Source organism: Typopeltis vanoorti, chromosome 5 (assembly GCF_054136105.1).
Source record: "Typopeltis vanoorti isolate ZY-2024b chromosome 5, IOZ_Tvanoo_1.0, whole genome shotgun sequence".
Lineage (NCBI taxonomy): Eukaryota > Metazoa > Arthropoda > Arachnida > Uropygi > Thelyphonidae > Typopeltis > Typopeltis vanoorti.
This window is the reverse complement of record NC_143553.1, coordinates 43,606,115-43,625,357: the sequence shown is the minus strand read 5'-3', so window position 1 is coordinate 43,625,357 and position 19,243 is coordinate 43,606,115. Positions and strand designations below refer to the sequence as shown.

General features: G+C 37.8%; 1 protein-coding gene across 1 annotated transcript in view; it reads right to left on the bottom strand.

Moving 5' to 3' along the window:
* The window catches only part of LOC150106344 (ATP-dependent DNA helicase DDX11), a 47,284-nt gene extending 29,308 nt beyond the window's left edge, over positions 1 to 17,976 (bottom strand). The window contains exon 1 of the mRNA XM_090392384.1: positions 17,821 to 17,976. The gene's annotated coding sequence lies outside the window, so the exon portion shown is untranslated. The remainder of the gene's footprint in view (positions 1 to 17,820) is intronic.
* Between the last annotated feature and the right edge of the window lie 1,267 nt (positions 17,977 to 19,243).

Below are 19,243 nucleotides of genomic sequence, written 5' to 3'. Positions count from 1 at the left end.
TATTCCCTCAAGGCTACAACTTCCAGCTCTTTAAGAGGAAAAACTGATTAACTTGTTCTTGATCTCGGCCAACATATAGCATTTATCTATTATAAGCCTTGCAGCCTCTTGTGGGTGGGAGTGATTAAAAAAAAAAAGTGGGGTAGCAATACATATAAAAGCTTTAACTAAGAATTGGAATATGTAGAACTATAAGATGGATGGTTATAATAAACTGAGAAGACAGTTGAAGCAGTACCTGGCATGAGAAACTGCATGGTAAAAGGAATCAACAGTACATGAGAAGTATTCAAAGTGTCTGAAGGAAGCTATATCTGATAGCATTCCCAGTTGGGAGAATAAATTGTAAAGGGAGTCAAATGGATGTATAATATGTTAAAGCAAAAGTTGCATATAAAAGATAATGTTATGGATATATATCATAAGAAGAGGAGTGATGGATTTCAAGAGCAACATAACTCAGAGGCTAGGAGAATGATAGCCATGTTGAGGAAAGAACTCCAATTATGAAAAATTAACAAACAGGACAAGGGAAATCTGAGAGAATTTTACTGCTATATATAACAAATAAAAAGAGTGACCACAGAAGAACAATCTTCGTGAATGAGAATGGTAGATAACTGTCAGATGAACTACAAATAGCTAAGTTAAGCGTTGGTGAGGCATCATTCTGTGTACAACCATTACTCTCTGAATCTTAAGAGCTGAATAAAAGAATACAGGTAGAAGATATTAAAACCACTGCAAGAGCTTGATTTAAATTAGACTGGATAGTATATCAACATAGGTTCTGAAAGAATACCTAAGAAATTTAGCAATGACCCTGACGTCCAACCCAAGTCTTACATGAATGATTCCTAATTCCTAGAAGTGCTTGCATGAAGCAATGGCTGACTGTATACCTAGAGTCCGAATAATAAATCAAGTAGGGGTTAAATGGATGAATAACACCATTAACATTGAGTTGCAAAAAAAGAAACAACTATGGAGGGAATTTAAGGAGAAAGGTGACCGGCAGGCACATGAACGGTATAAAGCACAGGCCAGAAGGGTGACGAGTGTGGTAAGAAAAGCAAAAAAGGATTACGAAAGAACATTGGCCATGCAGGCTAAAGAGAATCCTAAACAGTTTTTTAGATATGTAGCAAGTAAAAGGAAAAATGTACATGGCAGATTGATTTTAAAGAATGCCGATGGTAGGGAGGTAACTGAATCAGTTGAGATAGTTGAGTTACTGAGTGAGCACTTTGCAAAAGTATATCATCCAGGTGGTGACATTGCAGAAACGAATAAACCAGTAGATTATACGGGAATTGTGGTTAATGAAGTGGAGATGAGTAGTCTATTGCATAACCTCAATGTCAATACATCTGTGGGATTGGATGGTATACCAGTTCGTGTTGTACGAGAAGCAGCTAAAGAATTGTCAGTACCCTTGACCATTTTGTTTAATTTGAGTCTCGGGTCTGGGTTAGTCCCGAGCGGGTGGAAAGAGGGGAAAATAGTTCCACTGCATAAAGGTGGTTCCAAGACTGCTGTAGTAAATTACCGACCGATTAGCATATCAGGAATCATTGTCAAGGTCTTAGAGAAAATAGTCAAGAGGAAAATACAAGATTGGATAGAAGAAAATGGGATACTGTATCGGGGACAGCATGGTTTTGTGAAGGGTAGGTCATGCCTCAGTAACTTGCTCACGTATTATAACACAGTGACGGCTGAACTGGATAAGGGTAATGGGTTTACGGTGATTCTACTGGACCTTGCCAAGGCCTTTGACAGGATTCCACATGGAATTCTAATCAGTAAATTGCAGCATATGGGAATGGACATAGGGTTGGTGAGATGGATAGGAGAGTGGTTGACGGAGAGATATCAGAGAGTGGTTTACTCAGGAGTAGAGTCCACAAGACGGCCTGTGACTAGTGGTGTGCCACAAGGATCTGTTCTTGGACCACTGCTGTTTAATTTGTTCATAAATGATATAGGAAATGATCTGAGAGGAACAATTCATTTGTTTGCGGATGATGCGAAGTTGGGTAGGGCAATAGTGAATGCAGATGACGTCAAAATTTTGCAGGATGATTTGGATAGATTGGAGGTCTGGGCTAAGGAGAATGGATGTCAGTTTAATGTGGCAAAATGTAAGGTTATGCATTTTGGGGTGAAAAGATTGGCGGCAGTTTACTGCATTGGTGGAACCGTGCTCCAGGAAATTGATGAGGCACGAGATTTAGGAGTGTTGGTAGATAAGGAATTGAAATTTAGGGGACACATTGCAAAAGTGACCAAAACAGCTCATCAAATCACTTGGTTGCTGAAGAATACGATGACAAGCAGAGACAAGCAGGTTATTGTTCCTCTGTATCGAGCCTTGATAAGACCCCATCTAGACTACTGTGCTCAGATTTGGTCACCTAGGTTTCTTCTTGATGGGGAGGAGGTGGAGAGGATCCAGAGGCGAGTGACCAAGATGATAGCAGGTCTGTGGAATGAACCGTATGAGAACAGGTTGAGGATTTGTGGGTTGCAAAAATTGGTTGATAGGCGGAGGAGGGGAGATATGATTGAGACATTCAAATTACTGAAGGGTTTCTATAAAATTAATTCAGAAGATATTTTTGAGAACAGGGCTGGTTGTGGGAGGACTAGGGGACATCCATGGAAACTGGGCAAAAGTGTGGTTAGTAAAGGTGTTAGATCTGGGTTCTTTACTTTTAGAGTAGTGAATGAGTGGAATGCGCTCCCTGAGTCTGTGGTGGATGCTGTGACAGTGAATGAGTTTAAGGCGAGGTATGATAGATACTGTATGAATGTCAAATAGTTGTGATGAATATGATTTGGGGCCTCCCTCGATGAGTCCAATGACTCCCTGGAGTTGCCCGTAATAATAATAGTAATAATAATGAGTGATCAACTCACTGGGAATCATGTCAACTGCATAATGTGATTATGCAGTTAACTCACTATTACAAACTATCAAAAAATCCAAACCAAAACTCTATAGGTACAATACTATGAAAAAAAAAAAAAAAAAAACCCCACTGTTCCTATAGTCCCTATGAGTTTGCTATAGTAAATCAGCTGTGCAAGGGTAGGATGATGCACTGAATTACAGACCAATCAGTTTTTCCAGTGCAATCATCAAAAAGGTACTGCATAAGCTGGTTAGGAATTACATTCAGAGGATAACAGCACCAGGATCCTAGAAAATCATCCTTTGGGTCAACAGAGTTTTGTTCAAGGTTGGCCTTGCATTAGCAATCTATGCACATTCTATGATAGAGCAACAGCAGCTTGTTAAAGATAGGTCATGCTTTTAGAAGTCTGCTTGTTCTATTATTATAACAGCAGTGTTGGATAAAGGAAAAGGATATACCATGATTTCCAAGGCATTTGACAGTATTCAGCTTAAGATGTTAAGCTCAAAGAAATGGGTATGTATAATGTAAGTGGGTATGTAACTTGTGGCACATATATAACAGAGCAACTGACTAGGAAGTGATGTGTGGAGGCACTGGATCAGAGTAGGAGGGTTCCTATTTCCATTACTGTTGTTTAACTTGTATATTAACATTACTGAGGATGGTTTAGAGCAGTGGTTCTTAACCTTTTCAAAGTCATGGAACACTTTTGATTATAAGAAAAATTTGGGGAACATCAAAAGCATTAGGGTCATAAAACCAACAATAAAAATATGCAAGGAATTGCCTTTTACAAAAATGGAACTTATTTTAATGTGATACTTGAGCCTGTCGGCTTTTGCAGATTTCAGCAATATCAGGTCCAATATCCCTCATCTCTTTGTCTATATTGGCAAGTCTTTCGTGCATTTTAGTTTTTATATTGTTAATATTGAGAAACGAGCTCACACAAATATAATGTTGCAAACTGTAACAAAATTTTCAGTGCTCTTGTGGAGAGAGAGAGAGAGAGCTGGGAATTCAGCTTGGACAAAAAAACCAAAATTCCTCAAGAGTTATTTCAGAGAATTTCATTTTTAGAGTATGATCCGTTGACAAGATAAGTAATTGTTGTCTTCTTGTAACAAAAATTCACAACTCGATGTATTAACTGTGCCAAATGGATTTCGTATCCAGTCATAAGTGTGTGCATTTAAGGAAGAAAAGTAACTTGAAATTTTTTCTTTCCAATATTGTTAATTGTTCTGTTATAACGAAAATAATTCCCTCGACATTTTTATTCAGAATAGCCAATTACACTCTGAACTGTGTCAGGTGACATCTTTCACCAGCAGAACACTTGTAACCAATTAGCAGAACACAAGTGTTCTGGGGAACACCGGTTAAGAACCACTGGTTTAGAGAATGATGTAGCTATTAGCTAATGATGCTAAGTTGGGAAGAATGATAAAGGACATATGCAATAGAGAATCTCTGCAGGCTGACATGAAGATACTGGTTATTTGGGCAAATAACAATGAATGTCAGTTGAATGTTGTGAAGTGTTAAGTTATGCATTTTGGAAAGAGGACATTCCAGGAAGAGTATTATATTAATGGAAATTTGCTAGAAGTGGTCAATAAACTTAGAGATTAGGGGTTATAGGATAGGAAATTAAAAGTTTTGGGGCTATAATGCTAAGGTGGTTAAATCATCACATAGAATACCATCAAAGAGAACACTAAACTTAGCATAAAATAAGGAAGAAGGTATTTTCCCACTTTACAAGACTTTGATAAGACATCTGAACTGTGCACAGGCAGTCATCTAGGTTTTAGGGAGATGCAGGGAAATTAGGTAGATGTAGAAAAAAAAAAAAACAGATTTAAAAACTACTTCCATAAAGGGGATAGACATAGATCATCAGAGTTAAGTTAGGACAATGGAGTGAAGTTCACACATTTCTTTATAAAGATGTTCCATGAGGAAACGACTTTTATGAAGGACTCTTATCTTATTACAGTGAACTCTGTGTTTAGTATAGAAGGCATACTCAGTAAGTCCTGACTGTTCAAGGCTCATGATATTTAATATAACACGTGTGTTCTTCAAGATGAAGAAAGGCAGATCTTCTGGTTTGTCCTTAGGCAAGGCAAGAACAACAGAGCTATTTCTGATGGGATGAAAGGCAACAAAAATATTCAGTGGTTTTAAAATGTTTGCTATGCATTCAGAAATGCCTTGCACAAAGGATAGGAATGAGAGTTATTTCTTCAGGATTGGAAGCAGTACCATAAATGTTAAATGCTCTTTCGTCCCACCAGAAAAATTTCTACCTTTTTCATCTACAGTTTTCATCTCTAAGTTTGGACAAATCAGAAGATCTGCCTTTATTCCTCTAGAAGTATGCAAGTCTTATATTAAATATCATGAGTCTGAACAGTCAGGACTTGCTGAGTATGCCTTCTGTACTAAACACAGAGTTTACAGGAATAAGACAAGAGTCCTTCATAAAAGTTGCTTCCTCGTGGAACATCTTTATAAAGAAATGTGTGAAACTTTGCTCCACTGTTCTAACTTAAACAGATCTGTCTACGTCTATCCCCTTTAGAGAAGATAGTACTTTTTTAAATCTGCTAATTATTGCTAGCTTATTTTTATTATTGTTTTATTTTTTCTTTATTAAGTCAGGAAGTTGACAGTTTTAGTTATGCTAGCTACTAAGGTCGTGCTTTTTAGAATTGTCTATTACTGTTCTATAATTGAAAATTATAAAATAAATAAATAACGTGAGTTTTCCTCCATTTTTATAGTTATATTATCATGCCAACTCACGGTATTCCAATATTGAAACAAATTATGGTAAGAATTTCCAAGACAACAAATACCTATAGTATATATAGAGGGAGAGCTAGTATAAAAGGTTTATAATGTTGAAAGAATGAAGCTTATCCCTAGTACTATGGCTGGAAGGTTCAGAATTTGCTTCAGCTAATACTAATAGCAAATGATTCAGCTTCTCTTCTACAGCAGCTTGAACTGCAAAGTTATAGAAGAACTCTAACTTCACAGATTACTACTGTTTGTAACTTTCTACCATGAATAATGAAGTCTCCTTGGAAGAGAGGTGATGATCATGATTTTCCAAATTAGAAGAGTGATAAAAGATGAAACTAATAAAGTGAAGTGAGGAAATCTTGAACCAGAGAGGATCATAAAGTAGCGATTCCAGATTTCATTAACTTTGGCATTGTCGGGTTATATAAAAATCACTTGTTCGTTCCCCTTTACTAAAAGTAGGGCGACCAGATTAAAAATTTGGTTTTGGGGTATCATACATAGATTTTGAGGTATTCATGGTAAGGATTTGGGGTATTCATGATTAGGTTTTGGGGTGTTCATTACTGGCCTTGGGGATAATTGCACTATCAAACATAAAGAATGAACAATTATAATAATTATTATATCACACCTCCAGGGAGTCCAAAGACTCATTGAGGGAGGGCATCTACTCTACAACTCTTTGTCTCACTACTCCAAAATTTCAACCTTCATCATCTAACACCAACGCCATCTACCGCTGACTACCACCACTAATACTTTCACAGACAATCAAACATCCATGCCCTTGGCGGGATTCAAACCCACAGCCTTTTGGCTGGAGAGTGGATATGCTAACCACTCGGCCAACCAGGCCAGCTAAATGAAGAAAGTAATTAAACCGGAGGAGTCAAGGATTATTTTATTTCTATATTTGGAGAAATAAACAATATACAAATGCGTGAAACACAGAGTTGGTGAAATTTTGGTACAATTAGTCAAATTCATAGCAAGTCTTTAAACGAAATTTAAATATTTTATTTTGGCAGTTATGAACACTAATGTAAACTTTTAGAAATATTCTCATGATATGCTCTGCATAATCATTTAATATAAATTCAATAAACCTGATTTATTTTATCAAAAGAGAAGTATTTAATTAACAATATTTTTAATTCGAGCGAATTTCTTTTAGCAATTTTTCATTTTTTAATACAACTGCATAAAATTCTTTGCATGACATGTTGTAATTGGTTTTCACCAGTAATTCTCCAACAGTTTTTAGGTCTAATCTGTTCCTATCCTTTTTCCAAGAGTTGAACATTAAGCTAAATACTCGCTCACTCATTGCATTTGAGTGAGGCAAAGCAAAATCAAAATTAATATTTTTTTCAATATTAGGTACATTGTATGAATTTACAAATTTTATCCAAATATCTGTGATATTTTTGAGTTCTTTTGTGTCAATATTTTTATGGGAAGATTTTAATAGGACGTACTCTTCATACAGCAAATTAATATTAATATTGGAAATTTTAAATAAATCTATAACTTTTAGGAAAAGATCAAAATGTGCCACTTCATGTAATTTGAATATATTAAGATACTCATACTTATTATTTTCAAAACAATCTTTTTTCAATATACTGAATTAAAGTTTTCAGAAAATCTTCTGCCCTTTTCTTAAACAAATTTATCTCTACTTGTCTGTAGAAATGACTGTGGAAGAATGATATTGTGGAATAAAAATGGGAATAGAGTGACTGATGCAGACGACATGGTGGAATTGTTCAATGAACACTTTATTGGAGTATTTCATCCTAGAGGAGTCAGTTTTAATGCTAGAGGGATAGGGCTGGTTCGAGGTTTAAAGGTACAGGAGGAGAGTGTGTTTCAGATACTGAGTACTCTGGATGTCAATGAAACTTTGGGACTGGGTATTTCACCACGAGTTTTGAGAGAATCTGCTAGGGAACTGACAGTGCCTTTAACCTGGCTTTTCAATGAAAGTCTGGCTTCAGCAAAGGTACCCAGGGAATGGAAGGAAGGTAAGATATTGCCATTGCATAAGGGTGGTAACAGACTGGAAGTGTCTAAATATAGGCCAGTTTGTGTGTCATCAGTAGTTGTTAAGATCTTGGAGAAAGTAGTGAGGGACCGTATACAGCATTGGGCAGATGAGGGTAATGTTATCTGTGAGAGTCAACATGGATTTGTGAAAGGGCGCTCTTGTTTTAGCAATATGCTAGCCTTTTATAATAAAGTTACAAGAACATTAGATGAGGGCAAGGCATATACTGCAATTTTCTTAGACTTAGCAAAGGCATTTGACAGGATGCCACATGATAAGCTGATATTTAAGTTGCAGCACATGGGTCTGGATGTCAGATTGGTCAACTGGATTCAGGATTGGCTGTCTGATAGGTATCAGAGAGTTGTGTATGGTGGAGCAGTTTCAAAGAGACAAAGGGTTACAAGTGGGGTCCCACAGGGACCAGTACTAGGACCTATATTGTTTAACCTTTATATCAATGACATTTCCAGTGGATTGCAAGGGGATATTCAGTTGTTTGCGGATGATGCGAAGCTGGGAAGGATTATTAGTAATATTGCAGATGTGGTAGCCCTGCAAGAGGATTTGAATAAGCTAGATGGATGGGCAAATGAATGGGGGGTGTCAGTTTAATGCAGCAAAATGTAAGGTCTTGAGGTTTGGGAAACATCAATGGGATGCTGCATAATCTATGGGAGGAGTTATACTGGAGGAAGTAGGGGAGACAAGAGATCTGGGGTTGATGATTGATAGAAACCTGAAGTTTAGGGGACATGTTGCAAAGGTGGTGAAGGTAATACAGAGGATTGCTGCAATTATGAGAAGGACACTGACCTGCAGAGATAAGAGGGTTATCATTCCGTTGTATAAGTCTCTGATCAGACCACACTTGGACTACTGTTCTCAGATTTGGTCCCCAGGATTTGAAGGGGATAAATTAACTGTGGAAAGGATACAAAGACGGATGACAAAGATGGTTTCAGGACTGTACAAGGATAGTTATGAGGATCGGCTGAGGGAATGTGGACCTGCAGAGTTTGACGGATAGAAGAAGGAGAGGTGATTTGATTGAGACTTTTAAACTGTTGAGAGGTGGTTACAGGGTTGACACTTCGGAGTTCTTTCACTTGGTTGAACAGCGGGAAGGAGTGATGACAATAGGCCATCCCTGGAAGTTACGAAAGGAAACTGTGGGCAAGAGGGTGAGGAGTGGTTTCTTTGCATGGAGGGTGGTTGAGCCGTGGAATGCATTGCTGATGGAGTGGTGAGGGCAAGAACGGTTTATGTGTTTAAGGAGTGGTATGATACTTTGTGTTTCTTAGGGGGGGGGGAACCTCCTCTCGATGAGTCTTGACAGACTTTATGTTCTTAGGAAGGACCTCCCACGATGAGTCTTTTGACTCCATGGAGGCCTGAATAATAATAATAATAATGAACTCATGCAATCCAATGATCAATAGCTATGTGCATGTTTCACTGTGTGATAGGCAAATGTAGTTTTGGTGGCAACAGTCTTTTGTTCTTCAGTCGAAACTAATGACGATGTCGAGGAAATAAAAAATGAATTTAAAGCTGGATTACTAGCTAATATTTTCCCTTTTTTATGCTTATTACTTAGCATATGCTTTTTAAGGTCATAAACACCTCCACTTATTATGGAAAATTCACAATTGCACCATAAACATTTCGCTTTACCAACAGTTGTGCCTTTAATCACCCAGACTAAAGTGCCTTTAATCAATCTGCCACTCCTCATTGAAATAATTCTGATGTTTTATCTTTTTCTTCTCTTGATTTAACCTCTGTATTTTTCCTTCTTCCAAATTTGATGACAATAAAGAGGACATTCTGTGAAAATGGTTAAAGTAGTATTTATAGAATTTATTGCCTTATGTTAATACAATGAAATAAAAAAGATCTCAAGTAGTGACCACGGGAGCCCGTACTTCTCCTTCGTGTCAGGCCTGTGACAGGTGACGAGCATTACAAAGTAAGCATAATATAAATATCCTATAATGATCTATATAAGTAGGATACAATGTTTGTTTTTTTCGAGTCTCTGAGAATGCATCTCGACAAAAGATTTACCTGCGGCTAATTTTCTTATTACATAATCACCTAAACTTGGTATTATATGATTTGTGGCGTTTACATTTTGCGTACTTGGTGGCATTCACAGTAAAAGGCAATAGTCAATATTTATTTATTTAGTACAAAAAACTGAAAAATGGATATTATGTCCGAAACACCAAAAGGGGTATTTTTTGCACCCCATTTAAGAATTTACAAAAGGGGTATTTTATAAATTTAATTCAGTAAATGGGGTATACGTCTGGTCACCACCCTAACTGAAGGCATCATGTAGTTGGGATATGTATAATGTTAATGCATAACATTATACATATCCGCAAGGAGATGTGTTTTGCATTATGGGAGATACTGAGATAGGAGTGATGTCAGCTTGGTCCACCTTTGCTACGAGTTGCCCGGTGTTATACTGCCTGACCCCAGTCCTGAAAATACTTTCAGGCGCAAACTTTGTTTACTCACACTTGAATAAAGGATTAAGCTAAATTTATTATAGTCTAACCAAGTGAAAAATAAACTTTCAACATCTTTCTATAAATCCAGAGTAATTTAATAAAAAGGTGGCACACCTTTTGGCAACTCCTATAGGTAAAGATAACCTCACTGTTGCTTCTGCCTGGTATCTCCATGTCTGGGCCTGGTTCCCACTGAAGAGACCTCAATAAAGGTCGAAACTAGTCTGGGTAGTGGCCCTGCCCTTAATACATAACATTATACATATCTGCAAGGCAATGTGTTTTGCATTATGGGAGATACTGAGATAGGAGTGATGTTAGCTTGGTCCACCTTTGCTACGAGTTGCCTGGTGTTGAACTACCTGACCCCAGTCCTGAAGATACTTTCAGGTGCAAACTTTGTTTGCTCACACTTAGATAAAGGATTAAACTAAATTTATTGTAGTTGGGATTGTCGAGGTGGACTGCAGTTGTGGAGAATGCCAATTTGGGTATGATAAGAATAGCAGATCAGGTTTTGATGTCTGTAAGTAGTGGTGTACATTGTTAATGTTTTAATACATACCCTGATGTCAGTAAAATATATGTGCTTTTTATTGGATGAAATTTTGATGTTATTCTGGCTTTTGTTAATGGTGAATATAAGTAATATGCAATTCTATCAAAAAAAAAATTAAAAAATAAATAAATAAATAAATAAATATATATATATATATATATATATATGCCAATCTGGTTGGCTGAGTAGTTAGTATCCGCTCTCCAGCCAAAAGACTGCGGGTTCGAATCCTGCCATGGGCATGGACGTTTGCGATTGTCTGTGAATATACTAGTGGTGATGGTCGGCGGCAGATGGAGTTCGCGTAGTTGATGAAGGTAGTTGCAGTTGGTGGAGACAGAGTTGTAGATTAGATACCCTCCCTGAATGAGTCTTTGGACTCCCTGGAGGTGTTATGTAATAATAATATTTGTATTGTCAGCTACACAGGGCCTGTGCAGCTTAGTGGATGTGGCGTTTACACATCACGGCACTTAACCACACGAAGGAAGACTTTGTTTCGAATCTAGTCGGCAACTAGAGGAAATTTCTCTATTGCTTTTTTCGATCGGTTCCCAAGTTGGTCGAACTCTGGCACAGGCAAGCGGGTTTATTCTCCCGGAAACTAGGGTTTTTCGTCTCCTGTAAACTCAAGAAAATTGACCGTAGAACCCACATTATTTCAGGCATTAAATATATTCTGTTAAGGTCAGGGACCACGAGATGGTGGCACTCGTGCTGTCTCTCTTCACTGCGTGCCGCTTAATTAGTGATAGCCTTGGGCAAGCTATCTCTGATTGACTACCAGTGGAGATTGAACTGCCCACTCACTCTCCAAAAAGTTAGATAGGGTAAACGGCCTCGCCTACTCCCCGTATGGAAATAAAAAGGCGTTAGCCGATTTTCTTTTTTTTTTATATTGTGATGCAACCTTGGAGAATTGAGGGGAAAAAAAAAACTGGAAGATGGATTTAAAAGTAGTCTTTGTAGAAACTATATGAGAGATCTGATATCTCAAGGACCCCATGCTTAATGCAGTCTTCTAGGGTTGCTGTACCCCACAAAGCAACTGCATCAGTAAGTTTGAGGGTAGCAACAACTAAAAATTTTGTCAATCATAAAAATACTGTTTTTTTTGCTTCTTTATTTTAAATTTTGCATATTTTCTTGAATTCAAAGGCAGCAAAATGTTGCTTGACTAGAGACAGCATACCTTAATGATTCTGCTGCCTTCACAATTATCACGAAAAATTTACTGAAATGTGTAAAGTTCAATAACATCACAACTTACAAAGCTGTCAAGTATTAAAAAAAACGTGTAAATCAATATTACATTAAAATATATATCAACCATTAACCAGATCACTCGTCTACATGAAGTATTTGCTATTATTATTATTGTTCCGGGAAACTCCAAGGAGTCGACACTCATCGAGGGAGGCCCTAACATCATGACTGGAACAACTATTCAACATTCACACAGTATCTATCATATCTTGCCTTGAACTCATTCACGGTCGTAGCACCCACAACAGACTCTGGAAGCTTATTCCACTCATTCACTATTCTCCAAGTAAAAAACCTAGGTCTAACACCTTTGTCAACCACGCTCTTGCCCAGCTTCCATGCATGGCACCTAGTCCTCCCACCACCAGTCATATTTTCAAAAATATCTTCTGGATCAATCTTATAAAAACCCTTCAGTAATTTGAATGTCTCAATCATATCACCCCTCCTTCGCCTATCGTCCAATTTCTGCAACCCACAAATCTTCAACCTATTCTCATAAGGTTCATTCCACAGACCTGCTATCATCTTGGTCACTCGTCTCTGGATCCTCTCCACTTCCTCCCCATCACAAAGAAACCCTGGTGCCCATAACTGGGCACAGTAGTCCAGAAGGGGTCTTATCAAGGCTCGATACAGAGGAACAACAACTTGTTTGTCTCTGCATGTTAAAGTATTTTTCAGAACCCAAGTGATTTGGTGAGCTGTTGTAGTCACTTTTGCAATGTGCCCCCTAAACTTCAACTCCCTATCCACCAGCACTCCCAAATCCCTGGCCTCATCAATCTCCTGGAGTACGATTCCACCAATGCGATATACTGCTGCTATTCTTTTCACCCCAAAGTGCATAACCTTACACTTTGCCACATTAAACTGACATCCATTTTTCCTAGCCCAGTCCTCCAAACTATCCAAATCATCCTGTAAAATTTTGACATCCTGCGCACTCACAATTGCTCTACCCAACTTTGCATCATCAGCAAACAAGTGAACACTTCCTCTCAAATCCTTTCCAATATCATTGATGAACAAATTGAAAAGCAGTGGTCCAAGAACAGAGCCCTGTGGCACTTCACTAGCCACAAGATGTCTTTTTGACTCCACTCCTGAATAAACCACTCTCTTGTATCTCTCCTTCAACCACCCTCCTATCCATCTCACCAACCCTATGTCCATTCCCATATGCTGCAATTTACTGATTAGAATTCCATGTGGAATCCTGTCAAAGGCCTTGGCAAGGTCCAGTAGAATCACCGTAAACCCATTACCCTTATCCAGTTCAGCCGTCACTGTGTTATAATACGTGAGCAAGTTACTGAGGCATGACCTACCCTTCACAAAACCATGCTGTCCCCGATACAGTATCCCATTTTCTTCTATCCAATCTTGTATTTTCCTCTTGACTATTTTCTCTAAGACCTTGACAATGATTCCTGATATGCTAATCGGTCGGTAATTTACTACAGCAGTCTTGGAACCACCTTTATGCAGTGGAACTATTTTCCCCTCTTTCCACCCGCTCGGGACTAACCCAGACCCGAGACTCAAATTAAACAAAATGGTCAAGGGTACTGACAATTCTTTAGCTGCTTCTCGTACTACACGAGCTGGTATACCATCCCATCCCACAGATGTATTGACATTGAGGTTATGCAATAGACTACTCACCTCTTCTTCATTCAGCACAATTCCTGTATAATCTACTGGTTTATTCGTTTCTGCAATGTCACTACCTGGATGATATATTCTTGGAAAGTGCTCACTCAGTAACTCAACTATCTCAACTGATTCAGTTACCTCCCTACCATCGGCATTCTTTAAAATCATTCTGCCATGTACATTTTTCCGTTTACTTGCTACATATCTAAAAAACTGTTTAGGATTCTCTTTAGCTTGCATGGCCAATGTTCTTTCGTAATCCTTTTTTGCTTTTCTTACCACATTCGTCACCCTTCTGGCCTGCGCTTTATACCGTTCATATGCCTGCCGGTCACCTTTCTCCTTAAATTCCCTCCATAGTTGTTTCTTTTTTTGCAGCTCAAGCTTAATGGTGTTATTCATCCATTTAACCCCTACTTGATTTATTATTATGACTCTAGGTATACAGTCAGCCATTGCTTCATGCAAGCACTTCTTAACTACCTCCCATTCACTATCAACTTCTAGTCCTTACAGTTGTACATGCCATGGCACTGAACCAATCAAACTCCTAACCTTGTCATACTTTCCAGCCCGATAATTCCACATGTACCCTGTCTTAATTGAAAATTCTACACCTTTAGCCACCTCCCAAGTCAAGACCCTATGATCACTCTCACCGATTGGTGGCAATGTGGTCATATTTGTTACAGCCAAATCCTCAGATGTAATTACTACGTCAAGCACTCTCTGACCACTAGTATTTTCCATTACATGCTGTCGCAGATAGTTATCCTTTAATAACCGCATAAAATCCATTTCCTTCCTCCCGTGTGTCCTCCCCTCACTCCAATCAATGCGACCATAGTTGAAATCTCCCATAATAATCACCCTCCTTCCACTCATTTCTTCTATTTGCTTGTGCATACTGTCACCACCATCTTTTCCATCACCTGGTCTATAGCAGCACCCAATTGTATATTTAATTCTGCTAGCCACAATCTCACACCAAATGGCCTCAAATGTGCTCTTTTCTCTATCCTGCAATTCAACTTCTATTCTCCTTGGCTGTAGCTCATAAGCTATCATCAACAATACTCCTCCCCCCATTTTATTCTCTCTGTCATTCCTGAACACACTATACCCATCACATTCAATCCCACTAGTTATATCATCTACAGTCAGCCATGTTTCACTAATACCTATAACCTGTGGTCTGGAAGTGCCAACCATGGCCAAAAACTCTTCCTTCTTGTTCCTAATACTCCTAGTATTAGTGTACATGAATTTAAGACCCCCATTAGCCCCAACCCTACCTTGATGCCTTATATTAACTATCCCACTCAGATTTGTTGTCCTTATTTGCTCTGACATATTATATTCATTCTTACATTCAACTGCCTCCATAAGGACTGTATCTCTACTCCCCCCCCCCAACAAATCTAATTTCCCTGAATTTGCACATCCACTACATTCAGCAACACTTTCTCAAGTCTTCTTACACCGTAACCATTCAAATGCAAGCCATCCATCTTATATAGATCCTTTCGCCCATCAAACTCACTCCACACGTCCACAAATTCCACACCACTCGTCATACATAACCCACGCATAAAGTCATTTGCAATTATGGCCCTCCTTTTAAACATTTCACTGTCATACCGTGGCAAAAGACTAATCATTCTAACTCTCTCACTCTTTTCTTTTGCTACCTCAAACAATTCATTCAGGTCTTCTATCATTTCCATTTTATCTCCTTTCAAATCATTCGTACCTGCCACAACAATCATTTCTTTCACCCTTTTCTTTTGCTCTCTAATAGACTCAGTTACATCCTTTATGGTCGCACCAGGTTGGTACGATTTTGTCAAATCCTCTACTAACACACCTCGTACTAACGAGTCTCCATACAGCACTCTATCCTTCATTTTGTTCATGTTCACATTCATACGTCTATTTTTCCTGTCATACCTTTTATTATTGGTATGACAGGAAAAATAGTTGTCATACCTATATTCACAAATATTACAAATATTCACTCACTATATGACAAGAAAAATAGTTGTCATACCTATATTCACAAATGTTCACTTATAGCATCTCGACAGATTATAATGGCATCAGAATTCAAGAAAAATTTGTTGTCACCTGACAGCTCAGATGAATTCTGCTTTTAAGTTATGTAAATTCCAGTAAATGCCTTCCTAAAATAAATTACCTTTGAGATTTTCTTGAGTAACAAAGTAAGTGAATAAAAAAAGTGAGTTTTATTTATATAAATTCAGCCGGAAAGTTTCCTTTGTCACTCAGCAACCTATGCAATCAAAATGCTTCCAGCAAATGTTGTATTCCAAAGCAGGTTTATTATTATGTGACACCTCCATAGACTCATCGAGGGAGAGCACCTACTCTAGAGTTGTCTCCACTACTCAATCCACCAACTACAACTAACAGCAACTACACCAATGGAATCAATTTGTTGGGATTTGAACAGGCAGCGTTTTCGCTGGAAAGAGGAAACGCTAACCACTTGACCAACCGGAGCGTCTTATGCTCATCAGCTATTTACATATACCATAAAACAAACTGAAAATCAAATCTTGTTAGTATACCAGAATCAAACATGGATAAATAACAAAATAAAATAGCTTCAATTTGTGTGGTTAATGTAAAACTTTTGAGTGCGACAATAAGGGGCAAAATTAACATATGCTCTACATCTCCAGTTCCTAACATTGGGTATTATTATTATTATTACGGGCAACTCCAGGGAGTCATTAGACTCATCGAGGGAGGCCCCAAATCATTTTCATCACAACTATTCGACATTCATACAGTATCTATCATACCTCGCCTTAAACTCATTCACTGTCACAGCATCCACCACAGACTCAGGGAGCGCATTCCACTCATTCACTACTCTAAAAGTAAAGAACCCAGCTCTAACACCTTTACTAACCACACTTTTGCCCAGTTTCCATGGATGTCCCCTAGTCCTCCCACAACCAGCCCTGTTCTCAAAAATATCTTCTGAATTAATTTTATAGAAACCCTTAAGTAATTTGAATGTCTCAATCATATCTCCCCTCCTCCGCCTATCAACCAATTTTTGCAACCCACAAATCCTCAACCTGTTCTCATACGGTTCATTCCACAGACCTGCTATCATCTTGGTCACTCGCCTCTGGATCCTCTCCACCTCCTCCCCATCAAGAAGAAACCTAGGAGACCAAATCTGAGCACAGTAGTCGAGATGAGGTCTTATCAAGGCTCGATACAGAGGAACAATAACCTGCTTGTCAACGTATTCTTCAGCAACCAAGTGATTTGATGAGCTGATTTGGCCACTTTTGCAATGTGTCCCCTAAATTTCAATTCCTTATCCACCAACACTCCTAAATCTCGTGCCTCATCAATTTCCTGGAGCACGGTTCCACCAATGCAGTAAACTGCCTCCCATCTTTTCACCCCAAAATGCATAACCTTACATTTTGCCACTTTAAATTGACATCCATTCTCCCTAGCCCAGACCTCCAATCTATCCAAATCATCCTGCAAAATTTTGACGTCATCTGCATTCACTATTGCCCTACCCAACTTCGCATCATCCGCAAACAAATGAACTGTTCCTCTCAGATCCTTTCCTATATCATTTATGAACAAATTAAACAGCAGTGGTCCAAGAACAGATCCTTGTGGTACACCACTAGTCACAGGCCGTCTTGTGGACTCTACTCCTGAGTAAACCACTCTCTGATATCTCTCCGTCAACCACCCTCCTATCCATCTCACCAACCCTATGTCCATTCCCATATGCTGCAATTAACTGAACTTGGACACCTAGCATAAGCATTTTTGCTTTTAAAATGTTACAAATATCTTAACTATGACGAACAAAGAAATGGGAAAAGATATATGATATATGTCATTTAACACGTTTCCAAAATAAACTGAAATACTATACAAATAACATTCATTACAACATGATCAATGAAGAACAATACAAATAAAAATACACATGCCACTAATAAGCTATACCTATCTCATACCACCTACGATCTCTCTACACATCACAGAAATAGTATTTTTTCCCGCTATACATATGACATTCATTACAATAAACTTTTAAAATGCGACTAATGAAGAATAACACACAAATACCACTCATTGCGGATTAAACATCACCTAGCCAGACTAATAACATCCACTTATTCCATCGCAAAATTCGCATTTTGCGGGTTAACACAAAAGAAATAGCACTCCCTATTGGCTAACAAAGTAAACATTTTTTTTTTTTTTTTTTTTTTTAATAAATGAATCTACCTTTTAAATTAAAAAAAAAAATGTTTTTTTATTTTAGAGAAAGATGAAACTCATGTAAAAATAATCATAATTTAAAATTCTGAATATTTTTATGTATTGTTTAGGTTAGAATGTTTATTACTCTTAGTTTCATAACGCATTAGATTGTCGGCACCAGGGTAACCACATCTAGTACTTTCATACTAGATCTAGTATGTTTTATAAATGTTTAGTGTTCTAGCACGTTCTCCAACAGATCTAGTACGTTTTCCCTTCTGAATAATAATAATAATAAAAACATGAGAGTTAGACATATGGGTTCAATATTTTTCTCTTCTTCCACCTCCCCCACATGTCACATTCAGTGACACAAGAATATGATTTCTCTTTTTTTCCTACCCTCTCACTGTTGCTAGTCTTCTCTCTTTCCCCCACGATCCCGTACTCAGGCAATACCACTGGCATTAGCCAATGAAAATATATTATTCGTTGTCCAAACACTTCTCGCGCGTTATAAGAAGTGCAGTGTTTTTATTAATTTTATTAACAAAAAAACTTGTTTAATTCTTCATCGAAAATATTATTATTTATATTTTACTTTTTAAACACGGAGAAGTGACAAGAAAAACGTTCTAAATTTAAATTCGATTCTAAATCTCAGGAGAAAATGTGTAGTGTATGAGTCAGTAAAGTACATAAACGAGCTATTGAAAGTGAAGATATCAATGCCAGCCCTTCCAACTCACAAGACACCACTTCTCACACAGGTAATTCAGATAAAAGAGAAAGTAATGCTAGTTATGATTCAAATTCAGGTTTGCAAGGCTCATCTAAAAAAAGATGAAAAAATCATATAAGCAAAAATTCAAAGAAGAATGGTTGGAGGATCCCTTTCTTAAATCCTGGATTTATTCAGATAAAAGTAAAGAACACACTGCTCATTGTAAATTTTGTAATATAAGCGTTAATGGTAGCAAATGTCTATTGATTCGTTATACAAACACTCCAAAACATTAGCAGAATGTAGAATCTAAAAGAAACTCACCAGGTATAATGTCGTTGTTTAAATCCAGTTCCAAATATCAGTCGGAAAAATAAACTAAAGAGGCAGAATTAAGATTATGTGCATATGATGCAGACAGGCTCCCTTCCGTATAGG